At 34.6% G+C, this 13,022-nt stretch overlaps 1 protein-coding gene across 3 annotated transcripts in view; it reads right to left on the bottom strand.

The window, feature by feature from the left end:
• The window catches only part of MAGI2 (membrane associated guanylate kinase, WW and PDZ domain containing 2), a 1,419,055-nt gene that overhangs the window by 983,828 nt on the left and 422,205 nt on the right, over positions 1 to 13,022 (bottom strand). The window lies entirely within an intron of this gene.

Raw genomic sequence — 13,022 nt, 5'->3', positions numbered from 1 at the left:
GCTTGATACTGTTAAGCTAAATTCAGAAATTGAGAATAAAAAAGAAAACATCAATAGCAATATTTCAGAGTTATTTTTTGTCTTCCAGTTTGAAATATAATAATAATAATAAAAAATCCACTAGGGACTGTATTTTGTATTTATATTTTTTTCTAGTAATTCATTTTCTACTATATCTTATAAAAAGTATTGGTCTACAAGAGATTAGGAAAGAATGATACAGTGAGATGTACTCTCACATTTCCTTGTTGTCCTATGTCCTTGTAGTGACCCTGAAGAGAGATTGTTGGTTTTGCCATCATTACACTGTGGAGTCTTCCAAGGAGTGAACCTTTTTTTCATGTGGCTACCACAGTACCTGAAGAATGAGGCAGGTGCTTTCACTGAATACCACAAACCTGTGTGACTCTTCTGGTTTTGTTTTGTTTTGTTTCATTTTGTTTTTGCTCTGCTTGATAGTAAGTGTTGACATCCTTGGTAGAATTTGACCTATCAAATGTAATTTAATGATCTTTGAAATTATTAACCCAGCTTGTATCCAGGTTGTGAAGAAGAGATATATAGCCTGCTCCTTCCTCTACAGAAACTTCAGTATTTAACCAAAGGAACTGCCAGTTAAAACACCAAGTTGTCTTAGGCCATTTTGCCACATATTTTTACAGTTCCATCAGCCCTTTCCCTGATTTTCCTGTTCTGAAACCTGTGTAACTTTGTATTTCCTGTTGCTTTTTTCAATGCTCAGAGGTATAGGTTCATTACTGGGAAGGCAAATGTAATATACCCAAGTTTTGTGGCAAAGAAGAACTTTAAGTGAAATTATAAAAGATAGACAGGGAAATTTCTACAGGGACTTATACTAAATCTTTACTCCCAGATGCCTCACTTGTCAATTAGCCAGAGCATGACCAAAATGGCACGAGGCAAATGTGAACAATTCCATAAGAATTCCATAAGAACATGACCATAAGGTCATAATAAGAAACCACTCACCTTTGGCCCTGCTTATGGTTTGTCTTATTCAAAGCATTATACTTTCAAATAAAAAGGATAATAATATGGCAATAGCAACTGGCAGCTTTCCCAGCTTTAGCTGTTATCTAGTCTTGCATTAACTTCAAGGAAGATGAATTTCCAAAAAGGAATTAGAACTCTCAGTAGCTGTTTACAGCAGATTGGCAACTGGACTGATATCCTAAATGTAAACCTTAATGATTACCACTTAGATATTTGAGTTCTGCAATTGCCCTACCACACTTATTGCAAGAGAAATAATCATCTCTACATTGTAACCATAGTAATTGAAAAGTGCACAATTCCTTTTATAACATATTTGTATTGGAATGTCTACTCTACAAACACATGGTCATTTTTGAGTCACAATATTTTTTTAAAGGTGCCACTCTGGAATTTAAAGTGAATTATTGTTGCTTTACCATAAATTAAGTTTTGCTCTATGAAATATTTGGAATGGAAAGCAATGAAATACTGTTTAACACTTTAACATGATTCATACCATATGGTTGTAGAGTTAGTCCTTAAGGTTTTGAAAAATTCGATATTATCTTTTTGAAATTGGTGATATAGCTTCCGTATATCACATAAACATCTTTAACATGAAAATATTATCACGCTAACAAATTAAAGTATAAAAAATTACTTGTAAACCACCTTGGTATGTATAGTCTTTCTGAAAATAGATAAAGGCACTATGTAAATTCCGTAAGAGAATTGTCCAATTAACACTCAAAGGTGCACAGGAATTTGGCTCAAAGATTTTTAAGATATTAAAAAACTGTAAAACATGATATATTTGCTCTAGAAATCAAATTCTTTGTTATTAATAAAATTACTCATCTTTAAAATTAAGTGTATTTTCCTCTCAAAATAACACTGTAGAATTTATGATTCAATCTGGATACACAGAGTATATACTTGCTTTTCAAAACATAAGTATATATATGAAGAAGAATGTGATAATAACCCAATTCATAACTTTGTAAATTATATCAGAAAGCATATTTTCATTCAATTTTTGGTTTAACAAAATACTTGAAACTTTGGCAAATGATTTTGGTATTAAATCAATAAATCATAATTTCAAATTATTTCAATGCAAATATATATGATGACAGAAATGAAGTTTTATAAAGTATAGATATGTGCAAAGCACTCACAGAAAGAACTGCCAATCAGAATGTGAATTGCCAGCTCATGAATGATTCATGTTTCCTCAACCTTCAAAAGCCATATTATAAATATTGACAAACCAATAAGTTAGACTGAACTAAAATAAATAAAACTATACCTATATAAACCTTAACAATTTACAGATAACTTTCATATGTACTATCTTATTTAATTTCAAAAACATTAAAAGGTAAGCAAAGCAAAGCAGGTATTTTCATTCCCAATATGAGAAACCCAATGTTCAAATAGAGTGTTTGACTTGAGGATGATTACACAGCTGGAATGAAGTGGCCTTAGGTTCACTGGTGCTTTTTCATCTTTCCTCCTCCTCTTACCTATGTGTCAGGTAATGAGCATGTTTCCTGTGGGACTGTGGATTAGTGATCCTAGTCCATGACTGACTACTGCTAAATAATTAGTTTGCCATTCAAAATATTCAAGGTGGCTGTGGATATCAAGAGTAATAGTAGCTCTGTCTCCTCTGTTTAGAACCATTAACTTGGTTCAAACAGCCCCAACTAGGTTATAGATGTCAATCTCCCATCCTTAAAACCCCACAAACTCTATTGGTGATTTACAGCTCATGTCTGCAATTTGGGGGACTTTTTCTGGGAAACCCAATGCCAAAAACAAACAAAACAAAACAAAACAAAACCTAAGAAATGGAGGGAATAATAACATAGTGGGTAGACAAAGTAGAGGAGATGAAAGTGAAAGAATGAAGTACTTAAAGTACAACACTTGGATATATCATCTTTTAAAGACTTTTTTAGACTAGAAAGACTTCAGTTAGTCTTTATTACAGTGTTTTCCAAATTGCACTGTAACTCAGTGGGTTATAGTACCAATTTAATTGGCCACAAAAAGAATATACACACATTTATGTACATTAAATGTTTATAATAGAAAATTTCAAAAATTAAGATGAGTAGAGATAGCAGTATAATGAATCCCCATGTTACTAAGACTCAGATTCAACAAATATGAAGTGACTGATCTTATTTCTCCATCCTCAGTCTCTGCTGCCACGTGATTGTTTTGAACTAAATCCCAGATACCACATATTTGTGTGTGTATTGTGTGTATATATTTTGTGTGTGTGCATTTCATAGACACTTTAAAAAACGCTTTAAAAAACACAATCGCAATACCAATATTAATAATACATTCAGTAAATGTGATAATCCTTAACATCATCACATATCAAGGTCAGTGTTCAAATTCCCCAAGTTGTTTTTAAAACAATTACTTTACAGAGACAGGTAAAGCAGATACAACCCCAGGTATTTGTTCTTGTGAGGGTTACGAGACCCACAGGTTCTATGGTCATGGCAGATGGAGTTAAGTGCCATGTCAGTTGGCCCTGCTTTGGAGTTTGTGTTCCTGAGTGTGATGGAGTTGGACTCAGATGTGATCTTTGTTCACAAGCCTTTCCTGTCAGTTTTACCAGACCTGTGGTTGGCACTGGGATTTAGTGTATATTCAGGGGATCTAAATCTCTGGACTGTCCATGTGATAGCAAGGCCCTGAGTCTCAACAGACTTGCAACTCGTATCCTCTGGTTTATTGGACTTACCCCACCAGCTAACAGGGAGGTGAAGAAGTTCAACCCCCACACCAGGGAGCCAAGAGTGCCTATAACTGCAAACAGGAGAAATGCATCCATCATCCAAGTGGAATCTAATCACCCTCTTGATACAGAGGTGGAGTGGACATATCCATCCCAGGGTCCACAAAATGGAGCAGTGGAGTATGGAATGGAGTGGACTTGCTGATGCTCTATTCTAGAATTGTTATGATTAGTGATGGAAGTAAATGTGGCATTGAGGTGGAGAAAGTGGCCATCATGGCTGCTGGGTGTGGGGAGTGGGAAGAAGAGATGTGATGTCGGGGCATTTTCAGGACTTGGAGTTGTCCTGGGGGTACTGCAGGAACAGTTACAAGACATTGTATGTCCTCCCATGGCCCACTGGGTGGACTGGGGGAGAGTGTAAACTTAAATGTGGACCACTGACCATGTGGTGCAGCAGTGCTCAGAGATGTAGTCCCTGAGTGCTGTGAGTGTCCCATGATGTTGGAGGAGGTTGTTGTTGTGGGAAGAGTAGGGTGAGGGGGGTGGGGAGGGTATATGGGAACCTCATATTTTTTTAATGTAACATTAAAAAATAAATAAATGAGCCCCTCCCCCCCAAAAAAAGAAACCACACACACACACACACAAAGACAGGGAGCTGGTGTGATGGGCAGGAGAGGCAAGCTGACAAAACAAGATGACGCAACAAGAAACACAAGAAGAAACACATAGTGAGAGACTCAACAAAGCAGGGAGCAGAAGTTCCTGGTGCCTCCTAAGGGGAAAAAAAATGAGGAAGACAGCTAGCTGAAGCAACAATAAACACAAGAAGAAAAAGCATGAGAGACACAACAAAGCTATTGTTGCTTCAGCTAGCTCTCTAGAGTTCAGTTCCTGGTGCCTCCTAAAGAAACAAAGACGACAGACACAGCAAGGCAAACAACAGGGTGGGGAGAAATAAATAAACAAATCTTTTAAACATAAAAAAATAAATAAATTAAATAAACTAATTACTTTAAATGACCAAATAAGCCCACACATTATATGCTATGTTTCTTAATCCACAGGTACTCTATCCCTCTTTTTTTCCTTGCAATTTTTGTTGTGATACTTAAATAAACTTGAAAATTTGTCCTGTAGAGTTTCTCATTTTCTAGCTGATGCTGTGGTACATTTAACATGCTTTTCTGTTCCTAGCATTTTCTAAAAATTTCAGATAAATCTAAACATTGGACCTGATTCAGGTTTGATTTTTGACAAGACTACTTGTCAAAAGCTGATATACTCTACTTTCATCAAGAGTCATGTAATGTCCAGGTGTCTCTTTTCGTGGTGTTAATAGCCAATGACTATCACTTTCTAGATTCATTACTTCATTAAAGATTTGAAAATTTAAGTGACATTCCAATTTGAACATTTCTTCTTCATTAACTGGAGTATTTCTTTAAAGGAAACTTACTCTCATCAACTATTTGGATACAGTTGTTATAGAAAAGTCAGGGGACATGCCTACTTCTTTCTATTTCTTTGCCAAATTTCAGAATACAGAGGTGGTTCACCAGCATCCTCCAAGGGAGCCAGTGGTTTTTACTCTTCTTTTTCTTTTGGATTATTCTGATCTCATGGATTATAAAATGTTTGATATCTTTTAATTCATTGTAGTTATTGTTTTTATTGATGTTCAGATTATGCCACTTTTTTTAACTAATGGAAACCTCTTCCAGTTAATCCTTGAATTTTTCTGATGTGGCCCAGTAGATTTTGATAGCTTTCTTGCATTCTGGTATGGTTTATTCTTTTATTTTAAAAATGGAATCATTTGAAATATATTTGTATTTCCTTCCTCTTTCTTAGCACCCATGCACACTCTTCTCTACCTTGATTTTTAAAAACTCACTAGCTCCTGGAGAAGACTTCATAATCATATAATCAAGGTATTTTCATTTCTTTTTACAACTATATACTATTTCATTGTGTAGATGATAATTTGCTTAACTGGTCCCTTTACTGATGGAAATTTGACTTGTGTCCAGTCTTTTTGCTTTTGAAAACTGTGGAGTGATACAGCCTTGCCAGTATCATTTTTAAGGTCAATTCATGTTGCTGTGTTTGCTGATTTGTTATTTTTAAGTGTGGTATAGTACTTTATATTTTATTTTAGAAAAGAATTTGGGAGCTGAAACCTCAATATAGAGTTTAACAAAATTCATTTATTTTATCCATTGCTATAGTATGGGCAGACATAAGATTGAGTTAACATATGGTGACTTGCAGTTAATCTCTTTCCTGCCTGTTCCACTGAAAGCACATGGGCATGATCTAACAATGTATAGCTGGTTCTCCATGTATGTTAGCAAGAAAAGAAACCAAAGACATAAAGATTTACCAGAGAGGGAGAATCCATTAGAGATTTCCTTTGTAAAATATGTGAACAACTTACTTCATTTCTAGACAGATAATTTTTGCAAATAAATAACTTCCATTTCAGTGTCTCAGGATACACTTTATTTAAAATATATTGATGATTTATTCTTGAAAGACTATTGCTTTATCTAGAAATGAAGATTCATTTTTCTTGACTTCTACTGTTTCTTAAAGTTAAACAAGCTGTATTTAACCTGGAATTTGACAACAGATCCCCAGATTTATTTTAACATTAATTAGGAAAGTTATTTTGCATAAAATAATTCTAGATTTTGGAAACTTCCAAACTCTATTTTGAAATTCTGCTGGGACTTTTGGTACGAATGGAGTCAAATCACTGTCAAAGATGGCGATTATTAAGTCTCTATTTCATTTCAAGATCTAATTAGCTTTTGTGCATTTAGAAATATTTGCTTACAGTTAAAATGGGATTCAGATAGATAAAAGTGTTTAATAAATGTAAAAAGATTCATATTCAAAATGCATATATGCTTGAGAATAGGAAGTTAGTTTTGAAAAATGTTTAATTACTGATTTCACATTAATAAAAACAAAAAATAATGTTGAGGTCCCCTCATGAGTTTAGAAATATTGCTTTTAAATATGAAAGCATGCTTAGATTGTAGATATTAGCATAAGAAGGACAAATAGATCAACTGAATACAACAGGTCCATAAATAGACGGACACATATGCTAGACTGTTTTTTGACACATTGCCAAAGTAATTCATAAAGAAATGGTAATCTTTTCAAGATATGGGGCTGTAATAATTGAGTATCTCTATGTTAAAAAAAAAAAAAGAACCTGAACTCCTACCTAACAACATGTACAAATATTACCATGAAATAGATCTTAGACCTACAAGTAGAAGGTAAAACCATAAAACTTCTAAAAGAAAATATTCACAATCTTGGGTAGGCCAAAATTTTTTCACAAGATGCAAAAACATAAAGCATAAGAGAAAAAATACTAAATTGAATTTTACCAAATTAAAAAACAATAACACTTCTGCTCTTTAAAGGCCACAATAAAGAAAATGAAAGAGAAAGGCACAGACTGAGAGAGGTTATTCACAATACACATAGCTGATAAAGACCTGATTACACAATATATAAATGATGTTTAAAACTTAATAACAAGGTAAACAACTAGATTTTAAAAACTTAACAAGATATCATAATAGACACTTCATCAAAGAAGATAAGCAAATGGTAAATAAGCACATGAAAAGATGTTAAATATCATTAGCTATAAGGTAAATAAAAAAATTAAAACCACAAAGAAATATTTCTCTACCCATATCAGAATGGCTAAAAAAAACCCAAACAAACAAAAAACTGTTAATACAAAATGTTGGCAAGGATGTGGAACAACTGGAACTCTTATATATTACTGCCAAAAGGGAGTGCAAAATAGTATAGCCACTTTAGAAAACAATTTGACAATTTCTTATGAAGACATATATGCATTTACTACATGATCCAGGAATTTCACTCTTTGTTACTTACTCAAAAGAAATCAAGAAAACAAACGCCCATCAAAAGACTTGTACTTGAATTTCACAACAAACTTATTAATAAAAGTCCCAAAGACCCAAAAAATGTGTTAATAGAATAATGGATAAATAAATTATGGAGTACTTCTCAGCAACTCATGGGTGAATTTCACAAATGTTATACAGAGTGAATGAAGTGATTCACAAAATGTATTTACTGTATAATATCACTTATAGAAAAATAAATGTAATCTGTAGTGATGGAAATCAGATTGGCAGTTTCCCTGGATGTAGGAGGGGTTTGACTATAAAAGGGCACAAGAGAACTTCTGGAGTGATGGAATTATTCTATATTTTAGTTGGGTGGTGGTTACATGGGCATGTACATATGTCTACACTCCTTGAAGTGTATGTTTAAAATGAGTGTACTTCATTGTTTACAAATTGTACCTCAGTAAATTTAATTTAAAAATAATTATTTACTATTTTCTCATTTTGAGAATGCTATATAAATGTAGTCACTTTGCATGTGACCCTTTGAAATTGACATTTTACACTTATTATAAGGCCCTTGATATCCATCCAAGTCGTTGTAGAAATGGAAAACAAACTGGTGGTCCAGGGGTTAGTAATGCCGTGTCAGTGTGGTGGGTACAACTATGAAAGGGTTATGCAAGGGTGATCTCTGTGATGGTGGAAGAGTCCTGCATTTTTATTCTGGTGGTGTTTACACATGTGATAAAATGGTATAAAATTATACACATTTTGTAACAACGTCAAATTCCTAGTTTTAATATTGTACTATAATTATGTAAGATGTGACCATTGGGGGAAACTGGGTAAAGGATACACAGATATACAGCACTTCTCTTTATTATCTTTGCAACTTCCTGTGAATCTGTAATTATTTAAAAATAAAAAGTTAATAAATAGGCATTTAAGAAATTTTGTTGCACACATAGCATATATAAGACAATTTTCTAAGTGATGGGAATATGGCCATAACTAGACATTTAACATCCTTGAAATCTATGGAGCTCACATTTTAAAAGGGGAATGCAGAGGATTGTGGGAAAGTGGCAACAGACTAATAGGCAGAGCTGACTGCTCTCACTAAAACAGTGGAGAAAGAACCAAAAGCTGTCTGAGGGACCTACTTTGGGGGCCAGCAAACCAAGACAGTGCTATACAACTCATGGGAGGGTGAAGGACAGAGAGATAAAGAAGCCCAAATGACAAAAGTGAGTTACCAAGGTCCCTTGGTGACTGGGAAGGACTCCCCTCACCAACTCCCAAGATATTAAGCTGGGGTAAAACACCTGGCTCACTGCAGGCAACTGAAGGGGAACAGACATCTTCCTCCCTGTGAGTTGTTTCAAGGGAAAAGGGAGGGGAGATCAGGGTGCTTTTCTTCAGTGAATCCAGTCAGCAGAGAATGCTTTGAATCTCTAATCTGGAGATTCAACACAGAAACACAGGAAACTCCAGACTGCAATACCTCTATGGAAAGGTGTACTGACAATCGTCATCTGATGGCTAGTCTGGAAACTGCATGTATCCAACCCCTGGCAGATAATCTGCACCCCATTAGTAAGTCCCTGGCCTGATTTTGAAAAGTTAAGCTGGAATATTTCAAAGAAAAATAATTTGAGCCAAATATCAAAGAAGTGCTGTGGAAAAAAAAATCAACAGGCAAGTTAGAGAAATGAGCCCTCTGAGTAAATTCATCAACATATTCAGATATTAGACAGCAGTAAAAAAATTGCAAGCCATACTAGGAAACAAGAAGAGATGGCCCAGCAAGAAGAACAAACCAAATATCCTGAAGAGATACAGGATTTAATACCATTAATCAGTGATAATCACATAACTCTCATATATCACTTTAAAGAATTTAAAGAAAAGATGCCTAAAGGAATAAAGAATATTAAGAAGACACTGGGAGAACCTAAAGAACAATTTGAAAGCCTGTAAAGAAAAGTAACAGACCTTCTGGGAATGAAAGACATGATGAATGAGATTAAAAATACATTAGCAGCACATAAGAGCAGACTTAAATTGCTTGAAGACAGAATTAGTGATTTCAAAGGCAGAACATCTGAACTGGAAAAGACAGGAGAAGAGAAAAAGAAAAGAATGGAAAAAATGGAACAGAGTTCCAGGGAATTGAAAAACAACACAAAATGAACAAACATTCACATTATTGGTGTCCCAGAAGGAGAAAAGAATGGAAAAGGGGCAGAAAGAATATTTTTTTAATGACCAAAAACTTCCCAACCCTTATGAAGGACATAAATATCAATGGACAATGCACCCCAAACAGAATAAATCCGAATAGACCTACCACAAGACACCTACTATTCAGAATCACAAATATCAGAGATAAAGAGAGTAGTCTGAAAGCAGCAAGAGAAAGGCAAAGCATCATGTACAAGAGAAATTTGAAAAGATTGTCAATCTTTTATCAGAAACCATGGAGGTGAGGAGAAAGCAGTATAATGTATTCAAGGTACTGCAAGAAAAAATTGTCAAGAATTGCAAGAATTCTGTAACTGACAACGCTGTCCTTAAAAAATGAGGGTGAGTTCAAAGTCTTCACAGACAGACAAAAACTGATAGAACAGGTTACAAAAAGACTAGGTTTGCAAGGGATGCTAAAGGGGATGCTGCAGCCTGAAAGGAAAAACCAAGGGTGAGAGATTTGGAGAAGAGTTTAGAAATGAAGATTAATTAGGAGAGGTAACCTAAAGGATAAGAAGACAGACAATAGAATGATAAGACAACAGAGAGCTGAAGGACAAAATGGATGAAGTAAGTTAACGCCTTTACAGTCATAATACTAAAGGTTAATGGATTGAACTCCCCAATCAAAAGACATAGACTGATAGAATGGATATAAAAATATGAGCCGTCTATATGTTTTTTTTTTAAAGATTTATTTGTTTAATTCCCCCCCCTCCCCCGGTTGTGTGTTCTCTGTGTCTATTTGCTGTGTCTTGTTTCTTTGTCTGCTTCTGTTGTCGTCGGCGGCACAGGAAGTGTGGGCGGTGCCATTCCTGGGCAGGCTGCACTTTCTTTCGCGCTGAGCAGCTCTCCTTACAGGGCGTACTCCTTGCACGTGGGGCTCCCCTAGGTGGGGGACACCCCTGTGTGGCAGGGCACTCCTTGCGCCCATCAGCACTGCGCATGGGCCAGCTCCACATGGGTCAAGGAGGCCTGGGGTTTGAACCGCAGACCTCCCATGTGGTAGATGGACGCCCTAACCACTGGGCCAAGTCCGTTTCCCGTAAGCCATCTATGTGTTATCTACAAGAGACCCATCTCAAAGATAAGGACAAAACCAGGTTAAGAGTGAAAGGTTGGTTAAAGGTATTCCATGCAAATAGTAGCCAAAAAAGAGCTGGAGTAGACCAGATAAATGTAAAATAACAACATTATAGTATATGAACAATAATCACTCAGTACAAGTGGCAAATTGTTCCTGTGATCAGTATTCTGTAATTGTTTTCATACAAAATAAACACTTGCTTTTAAATGGGGAGGACTGGAGAAGAGATACATTTTTGGGTACTTTATTTTTCTTTACTCCTTTTTTATTCATACTTTTTAATTAAAATAATCTATCTAAAAAATAATTAAAATAAAATAATAAAATAAAAATAAATAATGATTTAGTGTTACTACTATTGAACGAGATTTTGAGTTTTCCTGCCTTATAAAATTATGAGTTGGAAAACTATTATCTGCTGTAATTCATTCCAATAAGATGTGAAACATTCCCAAATAGGAACTTGATTATCTAGAAAGAGTTATGCTCTAAATGGAAATTAAATACGTAAACCAATAATTTATTTCATTTTTAAAGATTTTGTCCAATAGTTAGAGTTGTAATATGAAAATTAGAAATATGTTTTTATTGTATTTGAATTATTATTTCTATTATATTTGAATTATTTACATTTATTAAAGTTTATTGCTATGCTAATTATTTTTATAATTGATTATATTAAATCTAATCTGGCCAAGCACTCTCTTTTAAAATTTGTAATTTTTTCCAATTTATTTTTCTATTTATTTTACAATTTTATAATAAAGGACTTTTTAACAGCTAAAAAGAATCCATTGGTTATACACCTTGGATAGATCATGTGGTATGTAAATATAGCTCAAAAAAACTGCTTAATAAACAAATAAATAATTGTGCAAGAATAGCTAGAAATAGCTATATGCAGCAGTGGAAACAGAAATTGAGAGGAATTTTCTTGTTTGTCTGTTTTTATTATTATTATTGAAATAATGAAAATGCTTTAAAAATGATTGAAGTGATGAACACACAACTGTGTGATTATACCAAATACCATCAAATGTATACTTTGGATAAATTGTATGCTTTATTAATATGTACCAATAAAACTGATTAGTTTACAAAAAAGTGGGGAGGCAGACAATAAACAAGTAAACTATAACTGAAACGGATGTTTTTAGCTAGTGGCAGTGTTTGAAGAAAATAAAACAAGGTGAAGTGATAGAAGGTCCTATTTTTTCTCTCTTTTGGTTTACCAGTACTTTTTAGAAAAATGTTGAGATCAGGAATCTACTGTCTTTCTGATATAAAGAGGAAGTTTCTCCACTGGTCTGAGAGTGAAAGCTTGATTTTACACCCTGTAAGCATTAAATATCAAGTGATGACAATTCGCAGAAGCTAACCCATGGACTCATAGGTAAACATTGTGCCTTTATATGACAAAGACCTGTCAAAGGTCACATTCAGAGAATCAACTGAATCTCTGATTTAATAGGGAAGGGCCTACCCGGCTGCCTTTTTGAGTGCCAAGCAGTATAGGAAAAGCCTGATTTTTCATTATGACGAAGATAATGGTAACCTGCCGTGCACTGTGCTCCTGCTCTGCCAGGAGTAGTGAGGACTTCCTAGGCTGCACCTAATCCTCATGACAATCCGATGAAATAAGCAGGGTCATTCTATCCCTTAGGGCCGACAGACTTTTCAAGGGTCTATGAAAGTGTGTGAAACCTCACAAAATATTGAAATTGAAAAGAAACTAGTAATATCAAAATTAGTATATGTCAGCAGTGTATGGCATTATGCTATTGTCATTGATGATAAATCTAATACTCATAAAAATTTTATTATGTTTTAAAACATTAGCACTGTCTTGATTGGGGTGCCCCTAGAAGCAGACCTTTAGGTAAAAATGTGAGTGCAATGAGTTTCTTTGGAAAGAGCAGGAAATGCTGATTTGGGAGTGGAACAATGAAGAGGGGAATGAAAGGAAGTCAAAAGAAACTGTGTATTATCAAGCCTCTTACCATTACCAAGGCTT

This window comes from Dasypus novemcinctus, chromosome 5 (assembly GCF_030445035.2).
Source record: "Dasypus novemcinctus isolate mDasNov1 chromosome 5, mDasNov1.1.hap2, whole genome shotgun sequence".
NCBI lineage: Eukaryota > Metazoa > Chordata > Mammalia > Cingulata > Dasypodidae > Dasypus > Dasypus novemcinctus.
This window is presented reverse-complemented; position numbering and strand designations above follow the sequence as displayed.